Consider the following 26,407-nt stretch of genomic DNA (forward strand, 5'->3'; position numbering starts at 1 on the left):
TGACCACCTGAGTGCAAACAATCCTCCCGCCTCAGCCTCCCAAGTAGCTGGGACTCCAGTTGTGTGCCACCACGTCTGGCTAATTTTTTTATTCTTTGTAGAGAGGTGGTCTCGCTGTGTTGCCTAGACTGATAACCTGCTTTTTAAAGTTACTTTTCCAAATATGTAAGTTTCTTCCTAGTTGTTGCAGAGCGTTCGCCTGGAGAGAGAGTTGAATTATTACAAAAAGAATGCAAGGAGAAGGAGTTTAATATGCATGCAATCTTTGACCTTCAAAATTGGCCTTTGCCCTGCAAGTCAAGCCAGTTTTCTAAGAGGATTTTCCAAATTCTTTTTTCTCTCCTTTTCTACATACTGAATCAAGAACCAAATGAGGATCCAGCCCATGCAGATCTCCCATAATGTAGAAAGCTCCCCTATTCCACATGCGACAGCCATGTAGCTGAAGTTTGAAGTTCTAAGGTAGATGGAGGCCATGATATCCAGGCCTGGGAGAAGCCTGGTTCCTTCTGGCCCCAAGGGATGATGGGAAGGAGAGAGAAGAGAGGCATGAAGTACAAAATGTGTGTGGCAGCTACTAGGGAGCTTCAAAAATAAATGGAGAAGGCTACAGGAAGACAGGGCTACAGGTGAATACACTGAGGTACTGATGTTATTTGGATGGGGAGTATGGTCTACAAAATCTAGGTATTCATGAAAATGTGACCACATTTGTACATGCAGGGTGGTTAGTGCTGGCAATGTTTGTGTCACACATATAAACATGCACAGACAGAAGTCTGAAGAGCTACATGATGCAATCTTAACAGGGCTTCCTCTGAGCAGTGAGTTTGCAGGTGACTGCTTTTTATCTGGCATTTCTACATTTCTAAAACTTGCAACGATGAACATTTTACTTATATAATAATGAAAGCAACAAAAGTTATAGCACCTTTAGAAAAATATTCAGAAAGCACGCCCACCAAGTAGAACAGGTCTGCATCCCAGCCAAGTGATCCACCCCATTCACCAGCGAAGAGAGCAGCTAGACCCCAGAATAATAAGCTTCATTGGTGTCATTTTAAAGATGCCGACCGGGTGCGGTGGCTCTTGCCTGTAATCCCAGGACTTTGGGAGGCAGACGGGGGTGGATTGCCTGAGCTCAAGAGTTTGCAACCAGCCTGGCCAACACGGTGAAACCCCGTCTCTACTAAAATACAGAAAAATTAGCCAGGTGTGGCGTCGTGTGTCTGTAGTCTCAGCTACTCGGGAGCCTGAGGCAGGAGAATTGCTTGAACCCGGGAGGCGGAGGTTGCCATGAGCCGAGATCGCGCCACTGCTCTCCAGCCTGGGTGACAGGGAGAGACTCTGTCTCAAAAAAAAAGAAAAAGAAAAAAAAAGATGCCAACAAGTGGAAGAGGTGTCCTAGATTCGCTGTCCTTGGGGATGTGTGGGAGCTGATTAATCTAAGGAGACTGCTTCTCCCACCCTCCCTGGACAGCGTGTCCATGAGCTTTGAGACATGTACATGCAGTAAATGCAGTGAACTTTCTTGAGCCTAAGTTTGTCCTCATGCACAAAGAAGGAAGAACTGGAGACAGATTGAATCTGTGTCGTCTAAGGTTTATTGCTCTCTGGATTTTCAAGTCTCTGTAATTTTCTGAAATCATCTAAAGATAATCGTGACACTTAGAATTATATTCATTGATGTGACTAACATCTGTTGAACTAGACGCTGTGCCTGGTGCTGAGGCTGGGTAGAAAAAAGAAAATCCATGCCTTCCAAGAGCTTTTTACCTAGGACAGGAGACAGAAATGTAAATTATTACAACACACTGCGTAAATTCTGGGACCTAAGTGTTCACAAGGAAAGCACAAAAGGAGTCATTCATAAGCAATAATCTCTTTTTCTTTTCCTCCCCAACTATTTTAATAATTGCTAGAATAATTACACTTTCAAATGTATCTCATTTAAATCTCACAACAAACATATTGTCCTGATATTACATAGGAGGCTTAGAGAGTTAAAGCTCTCACTGCTGCCGGGCACGGGGGCTCACACCTGTAATCCCAGCACTTTGGGAGGCCAAGGTGGGTGGATCACCTAAGGTCAGGAATTCGAGACCAGCCTGACCAACATGGCGAAACTCCATTATCTACAAAAAATACAAAAAAATAGCCGGGTGTGGAGTCGAGCACCTGTAATCCCAACTACTTGGGAGGCTGAGGCAGGAGAATCACTTGAACCCGGGAGGCAGAGGTTGCAGTGAGCCAAGATCGCGACGCTGTACTCCAGCTTGGGGGATACAGTGAGATTCTGTCTCCAAAAATAAACAAATAAATAAATAAAGCACTCTGGGTCACGCAGTAGTAAACGACAGAGCCAGAATCAAGTGCAGACCTACCTGACCCCAAAGCCTACCTCTAACCCAGAACAACACTGTGCTAGACTGAGAGATGTAACTGAACGTGATGCTTCACTCAGAAAGCTTGCTCTCTGATGGGAAAGAGAAGTCATGTCTCTGAGAATCCACAGGAGAGAAAATCAGGACACAGGCATAAGAGGATAATAAAGAGGAAAAGGAGAGAAGCTTTCAAGTTCTTTTGCCCTGAAATTTGAAAAATCTCCTGATTAAGCTTTTGTAGAACAATGTTCAAAGAGATAATAATTTCCTGAGTGGGTTTTCAACCTATCCTACACACACATAAAAAGAAACACTTCTAAAAAGTAGACAATAATCAAAAAATGTTATGGGGAGATGATTGGATAGACAAATTGATATGTGATAAATGTAGCAAGCAGTTAGCAATTGTAGAGACTAGTGTTAAGTATATGGCTATTCAACTGTACAATTCTTTCAACCTTTCTGTGTGTTTGAAATATGTTTAAACTTTTCCCTATGTTTCAACCTTTCTATATGTTTGAAATATGAAGAAAACACACAAAAAATATTGGGAGAAAAAAGTAGACAATAGTTGTGGGAGAAAGTAAGTAAACAGAGCTTTCTAGTGCTGTCCAATATGGTACCCACTAGCCACATGGTTATTGGTCACTTGAAATGTGGCTAGTCTGAGTTAAGATTTCTGTAAGTTCCAAGTCTTTGCTATTGTGAATAGTGCTGCAATAAACATATGTGTGCATGTATCTTTACAGCAGCATGATTTATAATCCTTTGGGTATGTACCCAGCAATGGGATGGCTGAGTCAAATGGCATTTCTAGTTCTAGATCCCTGAAATGTCCAACAATGATAGACTGGATTAAGAAAATGTGGCACATATGCACCATGGAATACTATGCAGCCATAAAAAATGATGTCCTTTGTAGGGACGTGGATGAAGCTGGAAACCATCATTCTCACCAAACTATTGCAAGGACAAAAAAACCATACACCACATGTTCTCACTCTTAGGTGGGAATTGAACAATGAGAACATTTGGACACAGGAAGGGGAACATCACACACCAGGGCCTGTTGTGGGGTGGGGGGGAGGGGGGAGGGATAGCATTAGGAGATATACCTAATGTAAATGACAAGTTAATGCGTGCAGCACACCAACATGGCACATGTATACATATGTAACAAACCTGCATGTTGTGCACATGTGTCCTAGAACTTAAAGTATAATAATAATAAAAAAAAGATTTCTGTAAGTATAATATACACTCCAGGTTTCAAAGACTTAGTACACAAAAGAATGTAAAACATGTCATTAGTAACTTTTAAATCTTGTCTACATGTTAAAATAATCGTATTTTTGATATATTTAGTGAAATAAAATGTTATTGAAATTCATTTCACCTGTTTCATTTCAATTTTCTAGTGTGGCTTCTAGAAAATTTTAAATTCTGTTGCTTGCATTGTATTTCTACTGAACAGTGGCACATCTCACACCTAGATGAATCAAATGTTGTCACTGATCTCAGAGAGCAGAAGGTCTAGGTCCTGTAGACAAAGCAAGCCTAAAAATCATCAGATGATTTCAGCACACTGTAATCTCAGTGACTTTCTTGCTTGTGGATGTCCACTAGGTGTGTTTGGATTAGGCTTGGGGCATAACTACCTTCCTAGAGAATATTTGGAAATATGTGGGGGCATCTGGCGTTATTGAGATGACTGGGTAAGTATTTAGTGTGCAGGATCCAAGCATGACAAATATCCTCCAATGAGTGTGATGGCCCCGTTGGAGGAAGACTTGTCCTGCCCAAAACATCAGTAGTGCATCTGCTGAGAAACCCAAAAGTAGAGGAAAAGTAACACTCCCCTTTCTTTCCTCTGGTTGAGGACTCCGAGGTCTGTTCTCCATCCCACATTGGGGCAATATTTTTATTTCTTTTTATTTATTTATTTATTTATTTATTTATTTATTTATTTTTATTTATTATTATTATTATTATTTTTGGAGATGGAATCTCTCTCTGTCCTCCAGGCTGCAGTGCAGTGGCGTGATCTCGGCTCACTGCAACCTCTGCCTCCTGGGTTCAAGCGATTCTCCTGCCTCAGCCTCCCGGGTAGCTGGGATTACAGGCACCTGCCACCACACCTGGCTGACTTTTTTTGTATTTTTAGTAGAGATGGGGTTTCACTATGGTTAGCCAGGCTGGTCTTGATCTCCTGACCTCAGGGGATCCATCCACCTTGGCCTCCCAAAGTGCTAGTATTGCAGGCGTGAGCCACCGCACCTGGCCAGCAATATCATTATTTCTATGGAGTCAAGAACAAGGAACTTCTTGGGATACTGAGTCACATAATCCAATTCCACGCCTCCTTAAGGGTAAGAAAAACACCTGGGACAGTCAGGGACACCCAAGGGATTGACTTGCAGCAGGAAACCTGTCTGATTATGGAGATTGCCAATAGCAAGTTTCAATTAACCTAGACTAATTGGGCTTCTGGGAGGCTGTCCCCAGAGCTCAGCATGCCAGCCTCCAGCATCAGACCCTAAAGTGCCACGGTGGCAGAGCATTTATGGGGATGGTACCCAATGAAAATGAGTCACTTCTCTGGCCTAATCTCAGGAGCTGGAGCTATGGGAGTTGGAGAGTGTGTGGGTGTCCTGTGTAACTCAGGTTGAAGGACTTGGAGTTCCCAAACCTCAGGAAATCCCAGAAAGCTTTGGTTGGGGAACAGGCAAGGGTGTGAGGATTCAGAGAGAAGAGGATCACTGTCAGCTTGTGAAAGGATCAGAAATCCATTCCCAGGAGGAGGTTCAGAGGTCCAGGCAAGAGATGGTGGATACCCATGTCACAGCAGTGGCAGAGAGAGCAGCAGGTGGAACAGATTTCAAATCCATATCTATTTTGGAGATGGAATTAAAAAGACTTTCTGAGTCATTTGATGAGGAGAACGGAAGCAAGAGCCAAACATAATTCCTACGTATCTGGATTGGGCAACTGTGTGGTAAAACAGGCAGGAGTAACTTTTTGAGAAACTTGCCAGTGCAGGCGAAGAGAGAGATGAGGCAGCAGCTGAAAGAGAGAATTATGCCAAAGATTTTTACTTTAAAGATGCAAGAAGATTGAGCTTTACATTCGCAGTAGAGTCACCAGTGGAGAGGGTCAGGACTCGCAGAATGAGGTCCCCACAGAAGGGAGAGGGATTAGAGTCAGGGAGAGGTGGAGTAGGATGTTTTGAGGTTGATGTTTTGTCTCAGTACCCAATGTCATGAGTCTCCTGTTCTCTAGAACCTTGACACGACCCTCCTTGGGCCTCACTTCTCTCTCTCTTTATACCCATATTGATTTTTTTTTTTTTTTTTTTCTTGAGACAGGGTCTTGCTGTGTCACCCAGGCTAAGTGCAGGGGCACGATCATGGCTCACTTCAGCCTTGACCTCCCGGGCTCAAGCAGTCTTCCCACCTCAGTCCCCCGAATAGCTGGGACTGCAGGTATGTGCCACCATGCCTGGATGTGTGTGTGTGTGTGTGTGTGTGTGTGTGTGTGTGTGTAGATAGGGTTTCACCATGTTGTCCAGGCTGGTCTCGAACTCCTGGGCTCAAGCGATCTGCCGCCTCAACCTCCCAAGGTGCTGGGATTACAGGCGTGAGCCACTGCACCTGGCCAAAAAAAAAAATTTCTAAGCCTATGTGCTATGTACTAGAAAAGTCTAAAACACAAGACTACTTACAGAAAAGTGGAAAGCAAACGGATACAAAAGATATATAATGTAGGCTGAGTGCGGTGGCTCATGCCTGTAATTCCAGGACGCTGGGAATCTGAGACAGGAAGATCACTTGAGGCCAGGAGTTTGAGACCAGCCTGAGCAACATGCCAAGACCCTGTCTCTGGAAAAAATTTTTTTTTAATTAGCCAGGCATAATGGCATATGCCTGTAGTCCTAGCTACTCAGGAGACGGAGGTGGGAAGGCTGCTTGAACCCAGAAGGTCAAGGCTGCAGTGAGACATTTTCATGCCACTGTACTCCAGTCTGGGCAACAGAGCAAGGCTCTGTCTCAAAAGAAAAAAAAGGAAAGAAAAGAAAGAAAGAAAAAGAAAAAAGAAATATAGAGCAAATACTAATGAAAACTGGTATAATTATATTAATAATAAACAAAGTAAATTTTAAGGCCAAATGAGATAAAGGGAGTCTGTATGTAAATATAAAAGACAGTTTTCACCAGGAAGATATACCAATTCTAGTCTTATATGCACCTAAAACATAGTCTCAAAATATGTAAAGCAAACACTTATAGAACTATCAGGAGAATTTGACAAATTCACAATGAATGAAAAAATTCTAACACATATCTTTAAGTAATTCAGAGCCAAAAAGTCAGTAGATATTTAGATTTAAACAAATTAATTATAAAGTTTGATCAAATGAACATATACAGGAACATTACGCTCAACAAACAAGACACATTATTTTCAAGCACACAGAATATATTTACAAAAAATGACCAGAAATCAAGTCATTAAGCAAGAATAAAAATGTTTTTTCCTATTGCTGCTGTAACCAATAACAAAAAGAAAAAACTTTTTAAAGATGGGTATCATACAAACCACATTCTCTGACCACAAGGAAATTACATTAGAAATTCAGCTAAAATCAATTTTAAAAATTAAAAAGTTTACACAAAAATATTATTTGTTGGGAAATTAAGAAATAAATACTTCTGAAATAATTAAAAGAAGTAATAATAGAAATTAGAAATTACTTGGAACCTGACAGAAACAAAATACTATATATCAAAGCTCATAAAATTAAATGAAATCATCATTTATACTGGGAAAAAAGAAAGTCTAGGATTTAATGAGTTTAAAAATTGAAAAAAGACCAACAGAATAAATACAGGAAAATAAAAGAAAGGAAATAATTAAAATAAGAGCAGTTAACAAAACCAAAAATTGATTCTTTGAAAAGACTAATAGAATTAAGAAAGTTCAGGAAATATTTATTAAGAAACAAAAAGAAACCAGGCACAGTGACTCACACCGATAATACCAGCATCTTGGGAGATAGAGGTGGGAGAATCACTTGAGCCCAAGAGTTCAAGACCAGCCTAGGCAACACAGTGAGACTCCATCATCACAAAAATTTTTTTTTTTTTAATTTTTTTTAATTAGCTAGGCATGGTGGCACCTGCCTGCTGTCCCAACTACTAGGGAGGCTGGGGCAAGAGGATCATTTGAGCCCAGGAGTTTGAGGTTGCAGTGAACTGTAATCATGCCACTGCACTACAGCCTGGGTGAGAGAGCAAGACCTTGTCTCAAAAGGAAGAAAATAAAATAAAGAAGGAAAGAAAATAAACAAAAAGAGTGAAAGCACAAATAAAATTTTTTAAAAAGGATATCACAGATACTTCACATATTTTAAAACAAATGAAAAGATATAGCAAGAGGAAGGAAGGAAATAAACACTGGAGTAGAAACTAATGAAATAGAGAATAGAAAAACAATAGAGAAAATTAACAAAATCACAAGTTGGATTTTTTTTTCTTTTCTTTTCTTTTCTTTTTTTTTTTTTTTTTTTTTTTGAGACAGGGTCTCACTCTGTCACCCAAGCTGGAGTGTAGTGGCACAATCTCAGTTACTTAACCTCCACCTCCCAGGCTCAAGTAATCCTCCCACCTCAGCCTCCTGAGGAGCTAGGACTATAGGCCTACACCACCATGCCCAGCTAATTTTTGTATTTTTAGTAGAGACAGGGTTTCGCCATGTTGGCCAGGCTGGTCTCGAACTCCTGACCTCAGGTAATCCACCCACTTCAACCTCCCAAAGTGCTGGGGTTACAGGCATGAGTCACCGTGCCTGGCCAAGTTGAGTATTTTTAAAAATTAACTAAATTTCAAATCTTTAGCTAGATTAACCGAGAAAAAAAGAGAAAAGACTCAAATTACTAGAACCAGAAATGAAAGACATCACTACCAATCTTACAGATACAAAAAAAATTCTAAAAACACTATAACGATTGTGTACCAAAAAAAAATAGATAGATGAAATGGACAATTTTCTAGGAAGGCAGAAATTACCAAAACCAACTCAAGAATAAATTAAAAATCTGAATAGACCTATAAAGAGATTAGATTAGTAATTTAAAAAACTACCGTACAAAGAAAAGCACAGGCCTACATAGCTTCACTGGTGAATTTTACCAAACATTTAAAGCATTAATATGAATGTTTCACAAACTCTTCAAAAAATTAGAAGCAGATACCAAGAACATTTAATGGAAAAAGAACAGTGTTTTCAAGAAATGGTGCTTGTACACCTGGATATCCAAATGCAAAGAATAAAGTTGGACACTTACCATACACCAAATACAAAAATAGAATGAAGATCTAAATGTAATAGCTAAAACTATAAAATTCTGGGAATAAAACATAAGCTCAAATCTTTATGATCTTGACTTTGGCAATGGAATCTTAAATATGACACCAAATACACAAGAAATAAAAGTAAAACTAGATAAACTGGACTTCATTAAAAATAAAGTTTTGTGCTCCAAATACACTATTAAGAAGTGAGAAGAGGCCGGGCATGGTGGCTCATGTCTGTAATCCCAGGGACAGATATTTCGGGAGGCCGAGGCAGATGGATCAACTGAGGTCAGGAGTTCAAGACCAGCCTGGGCAACATGGTGAAACCCCATCTCTACTAAAAATACAAAAATTAGCCAGCAAGATGGCATGCGCCTGTAATCCCAGCTACTTGGGAGGCTGAGGCACAAGAATCGCTTGAACCCGGGAAGTGGAGATTGCAGTCAGCCAAGATCGTGCCACTGCACTTCAGCCTGGGCAACAGAGCGAGACACTGCCAACAAAAAAAGAAAAAAAAAAGTGAGAAGAGAATCCAAAGAATGGAAGAAAATATTTGCAAATAATATATCTGATGGCCGGGCGTGGTGGCTCATGCCTGTAATCCCAGTACTTTGGGAGGTCGAGGCGGGTGGATCGAGACCATCCTGGCTAACACGGTGAAACCCCGTCTCTACTAAAAATACAATAAATTAGCCAGGCATGTGACAGGTGCCTGTAGTCCCAGCTACTCGGGAGGCTGAGGCAGGAGAATGGCGTGAACCCGGGAGGTGGAGCTTGCAGTGAGCCCAGATCGCGCCACTGCACTCCAGCCTGGGCGACAGAGCGAGACTCCGTCTCAAAAAAAATATATATATATATATATCTGATAAGGGACTTATATGTAGAATATATAACTCTTACAACTCATTAATAAGAAGACGAACAACCCAACTTAAAAACAGGCAAAGGATTTGAATAGACATTTCTTCAAAGAAGATATAAAAATGACCAATAAGCACATAAAAAGATGTTCGATGTCATTAAACATCAGGATGCAAATCAAAACCACAATGAGATACCACTTCACACCCATTAGGATGACTAAAATCAAAAAGTCAGGTGATAGTAAGTAATGACAGGGATGTGGACAAGTCAGACACCTCATACTCTCCTGGTGAGAATATAAAATTGTGCAGCTGCTGTAGAAAACAGCCTGGCAGTTCCTCAAAAGGTTAAACATAGAGTTACCACATGACCCAACAATTCCACTCTTAGATATACACCCAAGAGAAATGAAAATCTATGTTCACACAAAAACTTGTACACAAATATTTATAGCAGCACTATTTGTAAACGCTGAAAGTGGAGACAGCCCAAATATCTATCAACTAATGAATAGATAAATAAAATGTAGTATAGCTGTACAATGAAATATTATTCAGCCATAAAAGGAATGAAGAATTGATACATGCTAGAATATAGATGAATCTTAAAAACAACATGCTAAGTGGAAAATCAGTTACAAAAAACCACATAATATATGATTACATTTATATGAAACTTGAAGAATCAGCAAATTTATAGGGGTAGAAAGTAGGTTAGTGGTTGCTTAGTGGTTGCTTAGGGATGGGGGCACAGCAGGATAGCTACAGGGTACCAAATTTCTTTTTGAGGTGATGAAAATGTTCTAAAGTTGCTTGTGGTGATGGCAGTTCAACCCTGTGAATATACTAAAAATCTTTGAATTATACTCTTTATTTTATTTTATTTTATTTGTTTGTTTGTTTATTTTTGAGATGGGGTCTCACTCACTCTGTTGCCCAGGTTGGAGTATAATGGCGCAATCTTGGCTCACTGCAACCTCCGCCTCCCGGGTTCAAGCGATTTTCCCACCTCAGCTTCCTGAATTGCTGGGATTACAGACCACCATACCTGGCTAATTTTTGTGTTTTTCATAGAGACAGGGTTTCACCATGTTGGCCAGGCTGGTCTCGAACTCCTGATCTCAGGTGATCTGCCCACCTCAGCCTCCCAAAGCGCTGGGATTACAGGTGTGAGCCACTGTGACCAGCCCTGAATTGTACACTTAAAATGGCTGAATTGTATGGTATATCTCAATAAAGTTGTTCCCCCCTAAAAAAAACAGAAAAGAAAATATAACAAATTAACTTAAAAACCTAGATGAAGTAGAAAAAGTCCTAAAAATACATAATTTGCCTAAACTGATTTGTGATGTGACAGAAAACTTATAACCATTTAAAAAATTGTCAGTAGTTAAAATCCTCCCACAAGGTGAACACTAGTTGCAAATAGGTCCAACTTGCACAAACTATCCCAGTACAGAAAAATATTATAAGCTAGTATAACCTTGAAACCAAAACCTGACCAGACCCTATAGAAAAGGAAAATTATGAGACAACAGCCTTTACGCATATATATGTAAATCCTGAAAACATATTAACAAATTAAATCCAGGAGTGTATGGAAAACCTTATAAATCATGACAAAGACAGATTTCTTCCGGTAATACAAGGGTGATTTACCATTAGAAAATCAATTAACATAATTCATCATATTAAAAAAAATAAAGAAGAAAGATTACATTATCATCCCAATAGATGTGAAAACTATTGGACAAAATTTAACATTCATTTATGATTTTAAAACTCTTAGAGAAAAAAATAAAATGAAGAACAGTAATATATTATGTCTTCATTTGGGTGAAAAATAAAGGGGGAATGTGTGTGTGTGTGTGTGTGCATTTGTGTGTGATGACTGTTGTTAAAGTGTCCAGAGCGGAGAACTAGGTTATGAGGTGACCTGAGTGGAAGGGAGAGTTTGTCTACATATCCTTTTCTGCCTTTTGAATATTGTGCCGCAAAAATGAACAGGCTATTAAAAATAAATTTTAACTTCACAATTAAATTACATTTGTAAAAAATGCTTAGCAAATTAGGAATTGAAAGAAACTTTCTTAACCTGATAAAGAATATCTAAAATCAAACATCACTGATATTTGCAGCTGGGCATGCTGGCTCATGCCTGTAATCCCAGAACTTTGGGAGGCTGAGATGGAAGGATCCCTTGAGCCCAGGAGTTCAAAACCAGCCTGGACAACATGATGACATTCTGTCTCTACCAAAAACATTTTTTTTTTTAATTAGCGGGACTTGATAGTGTGTGTCTGTAGTCCCTGCTGCTACTCAGGAAGCTGAGACAGGAGGATCACTTGAGCCCAGGAAATCAAAGCTACAAAGAACCATGATCATGCCACTGCACTCCAGCCTGGGTGACAGAGCAAGGTCCTGTGTCAAATAAATAAATAGACAGAAAAATAGATAAATAAAAGATACTTGAAAGCATTAAAGATCAAGAGCAAGACAAAACTGTAATCCCAGCACTCTGGGAGGCCGAGACAGGCAGATCACCTGAGGTCAAGAGTTTGAGACCACCCTGGACAACATGGCGAAACCCAGCTCTACTAAAAATACAAAAATTAGCCGTGTATGATGGCACATGCCTGTACTCCCAGCTACTCAGGAGGCTGAGGCAGGAGAATTGCTTGAACATGGGAGGCAGAGGTTGCATTGAGCCGAGATCACATCATTGCACTCCAGCCTGGGCGACAGAGACTCTGTCACAAAAAAAAAAAAAAGCAAGACAAAGATGGCTGCTCTCACTACTTCTTTTCAACATCATTCTCAAAGATCTTAGCCAGCATAGAGGCATAATAAAATATGTAGAAAGGAATACGGATTGAAAAAGAAGAAACAAACCTGTCATTATTTGCAGATGATGTTTGTCTACAAGAATATCCAAAATAGATAAATAACTACAATTAATGTGATAGTGGAGCAATAATGCAGGCCTTAAAATCAATAAACAAAAATAACAAAAATTAATTGCATTCCAGTATAACAACAATAAACCCTGAAAATGTTATTTCTAAAATTGATCCTATTTACAAAAACATTAAAATATAAAAAACAGCTGTTCCAAAAATAACAAATGTACAGAACCTTTAATGAGAACATTTTTTTAATTTAATGAAATACATTTAAAGAAAATGAAAGTAAATGGAGCAATATACCATGTTTATGGACTGGAAGACTCAATATAAAAAAGATATAAGTTATCTCAAAATTACTTTATAGATTCAAAGCAATTCCAATCAAATTTCTGAAAAGTTTTTTTAGAATTTGTCAAGCTAATTTTAAAATTTGTATGCAATCATCAAAGCATTCTTGTAAAGAGAATACCAAAGCAGGGATATTTGCCTTACCAGATAACAACAATTACTGTAAAGCTCCTGTAATCAAGACGGTACAATATTGCTGCGATGATAGACAAATCACCCACTTTAAACAAAGAACTCAAGGACCAGGTCCTATTCTTTCCATTCTATCCACTTGGAATTTCTATTATCTGGATTTGAAATGATGACTATATCTTTCACATTATCTAATATTTCTTTCCATATATTTGCCTTTTTATATCACATTTGGGAGTATTCGTCAACTTGACCTTCTGGCTTGATAATCTGCTCCTCAAATGAACACATTTGAGGAGTGTATTATCATTAGAGGAACTAATTCACTGAAGGTATTTGTTTGTTTTTGCCTTTATTTCAACAATCAACAGAATCTCTAATTGGTTTTTGTTTTCATATGAACTTGTTATTGTTCCATGGATGAAAAATCCTTTCTTGTCCTTCCAATGGTATAAATCATACTTCTTTCAAAGTCTTGTTTACTTTATTCATGGTTTTCTTCAACGTTAGTTTCTCGTTGTTGGATTCGGTTTCTCACTTTTATGATGTTAGTTTTCCTTCGGCGTGTGCTTATTCTTATTGTCAGGTTTATCTTTTTATTTAAGGTTCCATATTGGCCTCTCTGTGGATGTGGTTTTCATTGACTATCTCCAGAAATTATAAATGGGAGGATATTGTTTGTGCCCCTCATTCCTTCAGAGATTTCTGTGAGTTTCAAGTTCAAGCATTGGCAATGACTGACTCTGCTTAAGGGCAAATGTCTGTGATGCTCACTGCTTCAACCTGCCCACTTGCTGCAAATTAGAGTCCCTAACCAGCCATCATGATGGTTGCCCCAGGTCCCTCCTTCTTTTCCTTGTAACTGTTGCCTCTGAACTAAGAACACCTCCAGAACCACTCCCCTTATTGCAGTAATCCCTTCCTTACGTCGTTTGGCTGTGGTTTCTTCCAACAATTCAATCTCATCTGCTTACCATTTTTCAGGAATTCCCGAACTTTTCTTGTTGGCTGGTAGCACTTTCTCTTGCTTTTCAGCACTGTTAAGAATTTATTTTCTAAAATACCTAGGAATAAATTTAGCCAAGAAGATAAAAGATCTCTGCAAGGAAAACTATTAACCATTGATGAAAGAAATGGAAGAGGACACAGGAAAAATAGAAAAAAAACTCATGTTCATGGATGGAAAGAATTAATATTGCAAAAATGACCATACTACCAAAGCGACCTACATATTAAATACAATCCCTATCAAAATACCAGAGACGCAAGATCTTACTTTCTGGACCAAATTTGGGACATACGTTTCTGATTTATAAGTTTACTGATATGAAAAGTCATCCAAATTCACAAAAGTGAAACTATATTTGACGGTCTCCCCTCATTGAAAATGACATAAAGATAATTATAAAGCTTAGAGAAAGGGACAAGTCAGTGAATGGACTGTTGGATTCTGAGAGAGTAGATTCTTTTAACACAGATGTGGTCTCTTTCCTCAGGGTCTTGTAGTAAACAGAAACTAACAGAACCCACAGAGGCAAAACAGATGGTTACATAACTCGGGCACACAGATTTTATGTCTACCAGATTCCTAGATCTGTGATCCTGCTGCCATAGGGAACTCCCTGGGCCTGAGCCCTGGAGCCCAGGATTTCACAGCTATTCCAAACCCCATCCCCAAAGATCACAGAGAAGAGCCTGATGGCCACCAGGGGGAACCCAGAAGCTGAAGCAGATCAGTTCACCTGAAATCAATCCAGCATCCATGCATGACACGAATAAAACATAAGGAAGAAGAAAGGTTTATCCTAGAAATACAAAGATAATTCAACATTAGGAAAAAAAAACACATTAATATAAATCACTTTATTAACGTATTGAAAGGAGAGGAGCCATATAGTCAGGACAAACTAAAAGACCTGAATTGATGGAAAGACAAAAAACAATGTTCTTGGATGAGAAAACTTGATTTTGTAGTGATGTCAATTCTGTCCCAAATTAGCCAATAAATTAAAAGCAAAATCCCAGGAGAATTTTTATGAAATGTGACAAGCTGATTGCAAAATTTATCTGAAAAAGAAAATGTGCAAGAACAGCCAAGAAATGATTTTAAAAGGCTGCTAAGAGAGGATTTGGCCTAGCAGATATCAATATAAGGCTATAAATCACTATAAAGCTATAGTAATTAAAACAGTGTTACATGAGGACAGAAAGAGACAATAAAATTTCTTTAGAACATAACACTGGGTCCAGAAAGAGACTAATAAATTTGTAAGAAATTCGTATATGAGAAAGGTGGCATTTTTTAAATCAATGAGAAAAGAATGACCTTCATAATAAATTTTATTGTGGCAAGTAAATAAGCTTACTTATCCTACCTCACTGACTCAATAAGTAAATTCCAGATAAAATAAAAGTTAAATTGAAAAGTAAAACTTTTAAATCGTTAGAAGAAAATACGAAAAGGAGAATGTACTTAAAACCTTGGGGATATTACACAAGAGACAAAAACAAAAAAGAAATTTGCTACCCCAAATAATTAAACTTCTATATAACAAAAGATATCATACACAAATAAAAAAGGTAACTGACATAAAATGATTGCCACATATGTAATACACAAAGAAATACTATAGAGAATAAAGAACTTCTAGAAATCAATATTTTCAAAATTAGAAAAATGAGCATAAAATATGAAGAGATAATCAACAGAAGAAAAATGTTAATAGCAAAAAATGACAAATAGAATTATTCTTAACATTTTTAGTGATCAGGGAAATGTAAAATAAAACAGCAAGATATCCTTTTTCACCCATTGTAATACAAAATTTAAAAGACTGAGACCGGGTAAGGTGGCTCAAACCTGTAATCCCAGCACTTTGGGAGGCTGAGGGGAGGAGAATCACTTGAGACCAGGTGTTCAAGACCAGCCTAGGCAAATAACAAGACTCCATCTCTACAAAAAAATTAAAATAATCATCAGGGTGTGCTGGTGTATATATATATATATATATATATATATATACACAAGACATGGTATATTGTTAAAAGTAAGCCTCATATATTAAAGAAAGACACAGAGGATTTTTTTTTTTTTTTTTTTTTTGAGACGGAGTCTCGCTCTGTCACCCGGGCTGGAGTGCAGTGGCCAGTTCTCAGCTCACTGCAAGCTCCGCCTCCCGGGTTTACGCCATTCTCCTGCCTCAGCCTCCCGTGTAGCTGGGACTACAGGCGCCCACCTCCTCGCCCGGCTAGTTTTTTGTATTTTTTAGTAGAGACGGGTTTTCACCGTGTTAGCCAGGATGGTCTCGATCTCCTGACCTCGTGATCCGCCCGTCTCGGCCTCCCAAAGTGCTGGGATTACAGGCTTGAGCCACCGCGCCCGGCGACACAGAGGATTTTAAAAGACCCAAATAAAACTTTTAAAAATAAAAAAATACGATTTTTGAAATTAAAAAAATCAAATGGATGAATGAACATGATATCCTGGATTGGATTCAGGAACAGAAAAAGGATGTCTGTGGGAAAACTGGGAAAATTTTAATAAAGCTTATAGTTTAATTAATAGTGCCAATTATGTTTAGTTGTGCCACTGCTAATTTCTGAGTTTTGATAAACATTTCATGGCTATATAAGATGTTCTCATTAGAAGAAACTGGTTGAAAGTTATACAGGAAATCTGTATCCTCTCTTTAGAACTCTTCTGCCAATCTAAAATTATTTCAAAATTTAAAACAAATTTCAAATGTATTAGATGAAATTAATAGCAGACTAGAACCTGCAGCAGAAAATATTAGTAAACTTGATACCATAGCAATATACATTAACCAAAATAAAATAGAAAAAATATAAATCAATAAAGTATCAGTGAGCTTTGGGACTTCAAGTAGCCTAATATATGTACAACTAGAATCTCAGGAAAAGAAGCAATGGACAGAAAAAAAAAATGGAAAAAAAAATGATCAAAATTTTTCCAAACTTAAAAAAAACCTACGAAATCATAGATCCAAGAATCTCAACAAAGCCCAAGCAGAAGAGCATGAAGACAGCTACACCAAGGCAAATTATAATACGATTGCTTTAATCAGTGGTAAAGAGAACATCTTAAAAGCAATCATAGAAAAAGACACGTTATATACAGAAGAACAAACATAAGAACGACAGCAGTCATTGTCAGAAACAATGCAAGCCAGAAAACAGTGGTGTAATATCTTCAAAATGCTAAAAGGAAAATTTAGCTGTCAGAATTCTATACTAAGCAAAATACCTCTCAAAACCGAAGTTAAATAAAAATATTTTCAGATATACAAAATTTGAAAGACTTTATTACCAACAGACCAGATCTATAAGAATGTTAAAAAGAAGTCCTTCAGGTGGAAGAAAAATGTTATCAGAAGGAAATACCTATCTATACCAGGCAATAAAGAGCTTTAGAAATGGTAAATATGTGAATAAATATAAAATATTTTTACTCTAATTTTTAAACCTTTTAAAACATAGCTTGGATGTGGCCAATAGGAAGCTAATAAATTTTTTAAAGGAAGGAACATATAACATAGTTGACTATTGGAAGCAAAAGTAATAAGGTATTATAGAATTTTAACAGATGTGGAATTACGATATATAACAACAACAGCTAAAACCCAGAAGACACAAAGTGAAAGTGCACTGTTGCAACATTTATATACTATAGGTGAGGTGGTATTATATTAATTAAAGGTAGATTAAAAGGGGAACAAATAACAGATGGAGCAATAGAAAACAAACAGCAAGATGAAATATTTAAATCCAACTATATCCCTGGTCATTTTTAATGTAATTTGTGTAAGCATCTAAATTAAAGGACAGAGATTGTCTGATTAATTTTTTAAAGATCCAGCCAGTCACGGTGGCTCACGCCTGTAATCCCAGCACTTTGGGAAGCCGAGGAGGGCGGATCATGAGGTCAGGAAGTCGAGATCATCCTGGCCAACATGGTGAAACACCATCTTTACTAAAAATACAATAATTAGCTGGGCATGGTGGTGCGTGCCTGTCATCCCAGCTACTCGGGAGGCTGAGATGGGAGAATTGCTTGAACCCAGGAGGTGGAGGTTGCAGTGAGCTGTGATCACGCCACTGCACTCCAGCCTGGTGACAGAGCAAGACTCCATCTCAAAAAAAAAAAAAAATTAAAGATCCAACTCTATATTAATAGCAAAGTAGATATTAGAGCAAAAATATTAACAGGGATAAAGAGGGTCAGTTGAAAATGACAAAGATGTCAATTCATCAGAATAACATAACAGTCCTAAAAGCTTATATATCTAATGACAGAGCCTCAAAATACATAAAGCAAGACCTGACAGAACTGAAAGGAGGAACAGACAAATCTGTAATTGCAGCCAAAGATTTCAACATCCCTGTCTCAGTAGTTGAAAAATAAGTAAACAGAAAATTAGTAAGAATATAGTAGACTTGAACAATACTTTTATCCAACTTAATTGATATTTATAAAATCCTTCACCCAACAACAGCAGAATACCATGGAAAAAGAGAGCTAAGGATAATTCTCCTGGGGTCAAAACAAAACTCAAAGACTGGCCTCAAAAATACTCCTGCCCAAATGTAATTGGATCAGACTGTGGTGTAATGTATTCCCCAGCACATGCTCAAAAACAATAAAGCAATCAGATAACAATTTGTGGAGCCTAACACTGGGTGTGATACCAACAGAAGTAGATACTTTTACAAATAGATCAGGAAAAGCGGCAGTCAAATGGCTCTGCTAAAACCACTGTTATCCCAGGGTGAATGTGCACATATCCAAGGCTACAGTCTCTGAGGAAAGACAGAGGCTTCATACTGTGGGATAATAGACTAAATTAAATAGTCTAGCCAAGTCAGTAATAAAGAAGTAAAAAATAACAAAAGCAAGCTACAAAGAGGGGTAGAAGACTGGTATCTAGCGTGGCTACCATATATTACCAAAAATATAAAGTTTCAACAAAAAAATTATGAGTCATGCAAAGGAACAAGAAAGTATGCACACATGAAGGAGGAACACAGGCAAGAGACACTGCCAGCAAAAGGCCTCAAGTCATATTTAGCCAATGAAGATTTCAAGCATCCACTATAACTATTTTCAAAGAATTAAAGGAATTCATGCTTAAAGAACTAAAGGATCTACATATTTAGTGCAACCCCTATCAAAATCCCAATGATGTTTTTGCAGAAATAGAAATATCCATCCTAAGATTCATATGGAATCTCAAGGGACCTTGAGTAGTCAAAACAACTTTGAAAAATAACAAAGCTGAAGGACTCACACTTCCTGATTTCAAAACTTACTACAAAGCTACAGTAATCAAAACAGTGTGGTACTGGCATAAAGACAGACACATAGACCAATGGAATAGAATGAAAAGCCCAGAAGTAAACCCTCATATCAAGTGATTTTTGTCAAGAGAAGTTAGACTATTTATTTAGGAAGGGACAGTTTTTTTCAATAAATCATGCTGGGAAAATTAGATATCCACATGCAAAAGAGATTCTTTTGTAGTGCCAAATACAAAAAAAAAAAATTCAAAATGGACCAAAGACCTACCAAAAACTATCAAACTTTTAGAAGAAATCACAGGGCAAAAGCTTCATGAAATTGAATTTGGCAATAATTTCTTGGATATGACTCCAAAGGCAGAGGCAAAAAAAGAGAAAACAATCAACAAATTAGACTTCATGAAAATATTAAAATGCTGTGCATCACAAGACTATGTCAACAGAGTAAGAAGGCAACTCACAGAATGGGAGAAAATATTTATAAATTATATATCTGATGAGGGACTCACATCCATAATATAGAGAGAACTCCCAAAACCCAAAATAAACAAAAAAAAAACCAGTGCTATTAATAAAAGGGCAAATAACTTAAATAGACATTTCTCCAAAAATCTATACAAATGGATAATAGGCACATGAACAAATGTTTATTACTAAATCATTAAGGCAATGCAATCAAAACTACAATGAGATAAGATAGTCCATCTCACCTGTTAGAATGGCTGCTATTAAAAAAAAAAAAACACAAAATAACAAGTGTTGGTGAGACTATGGAGAAATTGGAACCCTTGTGCACTGTTGGTGGAAATATAAAATGGAAAACAGTATGGTAGTTTCTCAAAAAAGTTAAAAATAAAATTACTATATGATCCAGCAATTCTACCTCTGGTGAGGGGTGGGGGAATAAAGGAAGCTATGGTGACAATTTCTCATCAAATAGAGAATAGTAATAAAGAGATAGAAACTATTTTGAATGGAAATTCCAAAATTAAATGTACAATAACCAAAATGAAAAATTCACTTAGAGGTGTTCAACAGTAGATTTGAATTGGCCAAAGAATCATCAAACTTGAAGATAGATTGATAGAGATTATATAATCTGAAGAACAGAAAGAAAAAGGGATAAAGAAAAATGAACATAGCCTTAGGGAAATGTGAAACACCCTTAAGTGTACTAACATATGAGTGAGATAGGATTACCAGGAGAGAAGAGAAAGAAATGAACAGAAAAAGTATTAGAAGATATAATGACTGAAAACTTCCCAAATTTGTTGAAAAATATTACACATTCAAGAAACTCTACAAACTCAAAGAAACCCACCCTAGACATATAATAGTAAAAGTGCTTGAAAGACAAAGAGAAAACATTGACAGCAGTAAGAGACAAATAACTCATCACATACAAGGGAATGATAATAAGATTAGCAGCTGATTTCCTATCAGAAACAGTGGAAGCCAAAAGACAGCAGGCTGACATATTCAAAGTACTGAAAGAAAAGCCTGCCAACCAAAAATATTAAAAACAGAAAAACTATCTTTCAAAAACCACGGCAAAATAAAGACATACCTACATAAACAAAAACAAAGAGAATTCATTGCTAGCAGACCCACTTCACAAGAAATACTAAAAGAAATCCTCTAGGCTGAAAGCAAGCAAATACAGATGGAAATTCAAATCCACGTGATAGAACAAACAGCACTGATAAAGGTAGTTATATAATTATAAAAGGCAGTTTCAAGTGCATATTTCTTATTTCTTCTCCTATTTTTTAAAGAAATTATATAAAACATATATATAATTATATTCTTGGAGAAAATGTATACTCTAAAAATTACAAAATATTGTTGAAAGAAATTAAAGAAGATCCAATTGGCTTGTCGGCATGGTCATGGCAGGTGTGCTGAAGAAGACCACTGACCTTGTGGGATTGGCTGTATGCAAGAGTCCACACAAGACAAGCAACTAAAATCAGTCTGCGAAAATGTAAGAGGCTAAGAATATTGTACACAAAGATCCTTGATGTTCTTAAGCGAACCCCTAAAAAAGCAGCATATAGAAAGTATACAGAACAGATTGCAAATGAGAAGCTGGCTATGGTTAAAGCAGAACCAGCTGTTAAACAATCAGAAGACCAACTTCAAGGTGTTCAAATAAAAGAGGTGATTCTTCAGGCTGAAAATGAACTAAGTCTGGCAAGATAAATGATGCAGTGGAAACCATGGGAGATGTTTGTGGAGGAGCCTCCTGCCAATCAATGGAAATGGCCAATGTAATTAATAAATGGCTGGTGGGTTGATGGGAAACTGAGATAATTAAATATTTTGTTATATTAAGAGCATATCCATATTATTGACATTTTATGATCAAGAAAAGAAATATAGAAAATATTTAAGAGGGCCGGGCGCAGTGGCTCAAGCCTGTAATCCCAGCACTTTGAGAGGCCGAGACGGGTGGATCACGAGGTCAGGAGATCGAGACCATCCTGGCTAACACGGTGAAATCCCGTCTCTACTAAAAAAAATACAAAAAATTAGCCGGGCGAGGTGGCGGGCGCCTGCAGTCCCAGCTACTCAGGAGGCTGAGGCGAGAGTATGGCGTAAACCCGAGAGGCGGAGCTTGCAGTGAGCTGAGATCCGGCCACTGCACTCCAGCCTGGGCGACAGAGCCAGACACCGTCTCAAAAAAGAAAAAAAAAAAAAAAAGAAAATATTTAAGAGACTTAAAATTAGTGATTATGGTAATACAGTCTTGTGAATCAATTTTTGATTTGTAAAGTAATCACACAAATTATTACAAAGATGATATTTCTTAGAACAGAGAGGTCATGGAAAGATTTGAAAATTAATTTTTAAAAATCCTACAGATCTTCAATGCAGAGGCCATAATCCAAAAGTAAAGTTTCTTTAGTAGTATCTTCAATATATCATTAATTTTTTTATCATCCTGAAGAAGAAAAGGTCCTTAATTATTATTGTCTAAACAAATTTATAGATCACTGTTTAAAGTAAATAGTAAGAGTGAATATTTTCGAATGTGATAAAATAGAACAAGTGGCTGATGATAAAATTTGAAATTATAGTTAACCTCTTTGACTGTGATCTTACGTTTGTAAAGTAAAATTTAAGTATATAATTAGGCCAGATGCAGTGGCTCACACCAGTAATTCTAGCATTTTGGGAGGCCAAGGCAGTTGGATCATTTGAGATCAGAAGTTCAAGAGCAGCCTCACCAACATGGTGAAACCCCATCTGTACCCAAAATACAAAAAAATTACCTGGGTATGATGGTGTGTGCTTGTGATCCCAGCTACTCAGGAGGCTGAGGTGGAAGGATCACTTGAGCCCAAAAGGCAGAGGTTGCAGTGAGCCCAGATCACACTACTGCACCCTACCCTGGGTATCAGAGCAATACCCCATCTCAAAGAAAAAAAATTAAAATTGAAAATTAAAATAAAAATAGGCTAAAGAGCTGAATATACATTGCTCCAAAAAAGATATACAAATAGCCAATGAGCACTTGAAAATATGTTCAACGTCATTAGCCATTAGAGAAATGCAAATCAAAATCACAATTAGATACCACTTCACTCTTACTATGATGGCTATACATATATAAATTTTTATTTTTGAGACAGGGTCTCACTCTGTCACCCAGGCTGGAGTAGGGTGGTATGAACATGGCTCACTGTAGCCCTCAACCTTCTGGACTCAAGCTATTCTCCTGCCTCAGTCTCCCAAGTAGTGGGGACTACAGGCACATGCCACCACGCCCGGCTAATTTTTGTATTTTTTGTAGAGACGAGGGTTCACAATGTTGCCCAGGCTGGTCTCGAACTCATGGTCTCAAGTGATCTGCCCACCTCAGCCTCCCAAAGTGCTGGGATTACAGGTGTGAGCCACCACATCTGGCCAAGATGGCTATAATTTAAAAAGCAGATAATAACAATTGTTGGTGAGGATGTGGAGAAATTGGAACCCTCATGTACTGGGGAAATGTAAAATGGGAAAGTAAAATGATACTTTCCATTTTGGAAAATGGCAGTTCCCCAAAAATCTACACATAGAGTTTCTATACGACCCAGAAATTCCACTCCTAAGAAAATATCCAAGAAAAACGAAAATATACATCCACACAAAAACTTGTACACAAATGTTCATAGCAGCACTATTCATAATAGTCAGAAAGTGGAATCAACCCAATGTCTATCAACTGATGAATGGGCAGATAAAATGTGGTATATCCATACAATTAAATATTATTTAGCAATAAAAAGAAATTAAGTCCTGATACATGCTACAATATAGATGAACCTTGAAAACATTAAGCTAAGTAAGAGAAACCAGTCACAAAGGGAAACATATTTTATAATTTCATTTATATAAAATGTCCAGAATAGGCAGCTCAATAGAGACAAAAAGTAGATTTCCTAAGACTGGTGGAGGTTGAGGGGAAAAGAGGAATGACTGCTAAACAGTATGGGCTTTCTTTTGAAAGTGATAAACATGTTCTAAAATCAACTGTGATGATACTCAAAACTATTGCATTGTACATTTTAAATTCACCCATTGTACACTTTAAACTCGCCCATTTCAAGTGTACAACGCAACAGTTTTGTATTTGAATTGTACATTTTAAACAGCCGAATTTAAATGGGTGGCTGCATGGTGTTTGAATTATAGCTCAATAAAGATGCTATTTTTAAAAAGAACTAACCATTGATTCGCACAACATGGATGACTCTCAAAATAATCACGCTGAGTGAAAGAAGCCAGATTTTAAAAAGAGTACATTCTGCATAATTCCCTTTATGTAAAATGCTAGAAAAGGAAAGTAATCTGCAGTTACAGAGAGCAAATCAGTGGCTGCCTGGTTGGGGAAGAAAGGAATGGATTACCAAGGAGCATGAGAAAAATTGTAGGTATATTAGATAAGTTCATTATCTTGATTGTGGTCATGGTTTCATGACTGTATACATTAAAACTAATCAAATTATATGATTTAAATGTAGTTATACATCAATCATCCTTCAATAACCCTGCAACAAAAAAGCATACTAAAAAGTCACAAGACTATTTATATATATAGATATACATATATAATCACAAGACCTATTTCTATGTATAGATATACATATGCAAATGATCAGAAAAGTATCTGGATAGATATACACAAAACTAATAACAATAGTTACTTTTGGAAAAGTAAAAGTGTAAATTTATTTTGTGTAAATAAATAAAATTCTAATAAACTTCCTTTTAATTTTAAAATAGTGAAATAAAACTCGAACAACAATATCTAGTTCCAAAATAAAATGACCCTAATTTTTAAAGAGTCCCTTGGCTGGGCGCAGTGGCTGACACCTGTAATCCCAACACTTTGGGAGGCCAAGGCAGGAAGATAAGTTGAGGTCAGGAGTTCGAGACCAGCCTGGCCAACAGATGAAACTCTGTCTCCACTAAAAATACAAAAGTTAGCCAGGTGTGGTGGCACATGCCCGCATGCCTCTGGTCCCAGCTACTTGGGAGGCTGAGGCAGGAGAATCGCTTGAACCTGGGAGGCGGAGGTTGCAGTGTGCTGGGAATGTGCCACTGCACTCCAGCCTGGGCAACAGAGCGAGACTCTGTCTCAAAAATAATAATGATAATAAATATAAATAAATAAGTAAATAAAGAGACCGTTAAGCCTGCAGAGACATGGACTCTGAAAACTGTCGAGAACCTCATGGAGGAACCATCAAGATGGATGCTCTGAGCACAGGGAAGAGGAACCAACTGGAGGAACCCAGTCACTGGCTGCCTGGGCAGACAGGCTTTGCATTGACTGAGGGAGATAGTATTCAAGGGTGGACAAGTCAGTGTCAGAGTTAACCCAGGGCCATGCTCCTGCCTCATTAAGTGGCGCTGAGCTAGCCCCTTCACCCCTCTAGGGCAGTTCTCCCGCCTGGACAGTGAGCATGGGTTAAGATGGCCTTTAAGCACTTTCCTGCTCTGATAGTCTGTAATTCTGCTGCGCTTCTTCATCCAGTTCAGTTCACTCCCCTATTCACTTTCCTAGATTTTGCACTTTTGTAAGATCCCTGTGAGAGTTGAGCCAAGACCTCTAGCTCCCCACCTGGAAAGCAAGTCTGCCTATCATTTGTTCACTCACTCATTCATTTATTTTTACATGTATTTATTCATTGAAAATTGCTTATGTGTTCATTTAATTGCTCACCATCCATTCACATATTCATTCTGTAAACATTCCTGGGTCAGCACTGGCTGGGGCCTGGCCTAAGAGGATGGTTCCTGTCCCTTAGCCACTTTCTCCAACTTTTCCATACCAATTAAGATTTCTAAATAGATTCTTTGTAATTGGGTCTTTGGGACATTATCCCTGAGGCACCCCAAAGTTTCTAAGCTGGGCACATTTCCTCTCTTCCCTCTAAATTTCCTCAGGGATCGCGCAGTCCCTTGGTGCACAGAGTGCTTTGAAAGGTGCCACCTCCATATGGCCTGCCTGCTCCCCCGGAGGCTGTCGGCTGAGATGGAGCTGGGTGCTACCAGGTCAGGGGGTCCCTGGCTGCCCACAGTAAACTACTGGCCTCTCCGTTTCCTAATTTTACCAAACCTGCACATTGCCAAGAAACCCACTGAATTCTAAGCAGTTTGTGTAATTCTGCCAAATTCCGAAAGTTTCATTTAATTCTATCGAGTTGCAAACACTTTGCTTAATTCTATGAAAGTTCAGGCATGTTTTCAGAGTTTGGAAAGCTGGGCTGGTGTGAAACTCCATGTCCCGTCCACCTGGATTCTCTATGTTTAGGAGGCTTGGGCTTCCTTCTTTGAACTGTGTCCTCCTGGCTCCAGAGAGAAAAGGTCCCTGGTCTCAAACCCCCTGAAACATCCTCCAGTGAGCCAAGGAAATGGATCCAGAGAGCCTGAAGGTGAGTGAGAAATGGGGATGTGAAGGCAGAGGAGGGAGTCAAGAGCCTGAGAAGAACAGGGGCCTTGGCTTCCCACTCTGATCGACTGTGCAACACTGGGCAAGCTTCTTCGCCTCACTGGGCCTCAGTTTCCCCATGTATAACAGGGGGGCAGTCCAGCTGATCTGTGAGACCCTTCCC

At 38.1% G+C, this 26,407-nt stretch overlaps 1 pseudogene; it reads left to right on the forward strand.

Annotated features, from left to right (window-relative positions):
• Nucleotides 1-21,190: 21,190 nt before the first annotated feature.
• On the forward strand, nucleotides 21,191-21,575 carry LOC117098995 (annotated as a pseudogene).
• The last annotated feature ends 4,832 nt before the right edge of the window (nucleotides 21,576-26,407 follow it).

The sequence above is a fragment of the Trachypithecus francoisi genome, unplaced genomic scaffold (assembly GCF_009764315.1).
Source record: "Trachypithecus francoisi isolate TF-2019V2 unplaced genomic scaffold, Tfra_2.0 Lachesis_group16, whole genome shotgun sequence".
Classification (NCBI taxonomy): domain Eukaryota; kingdom Metazoa; phylum Chordata; class Mammalia; order Primates; family Cercopithecidae; genus Trachypithecus; species Trachypithecus francoisi.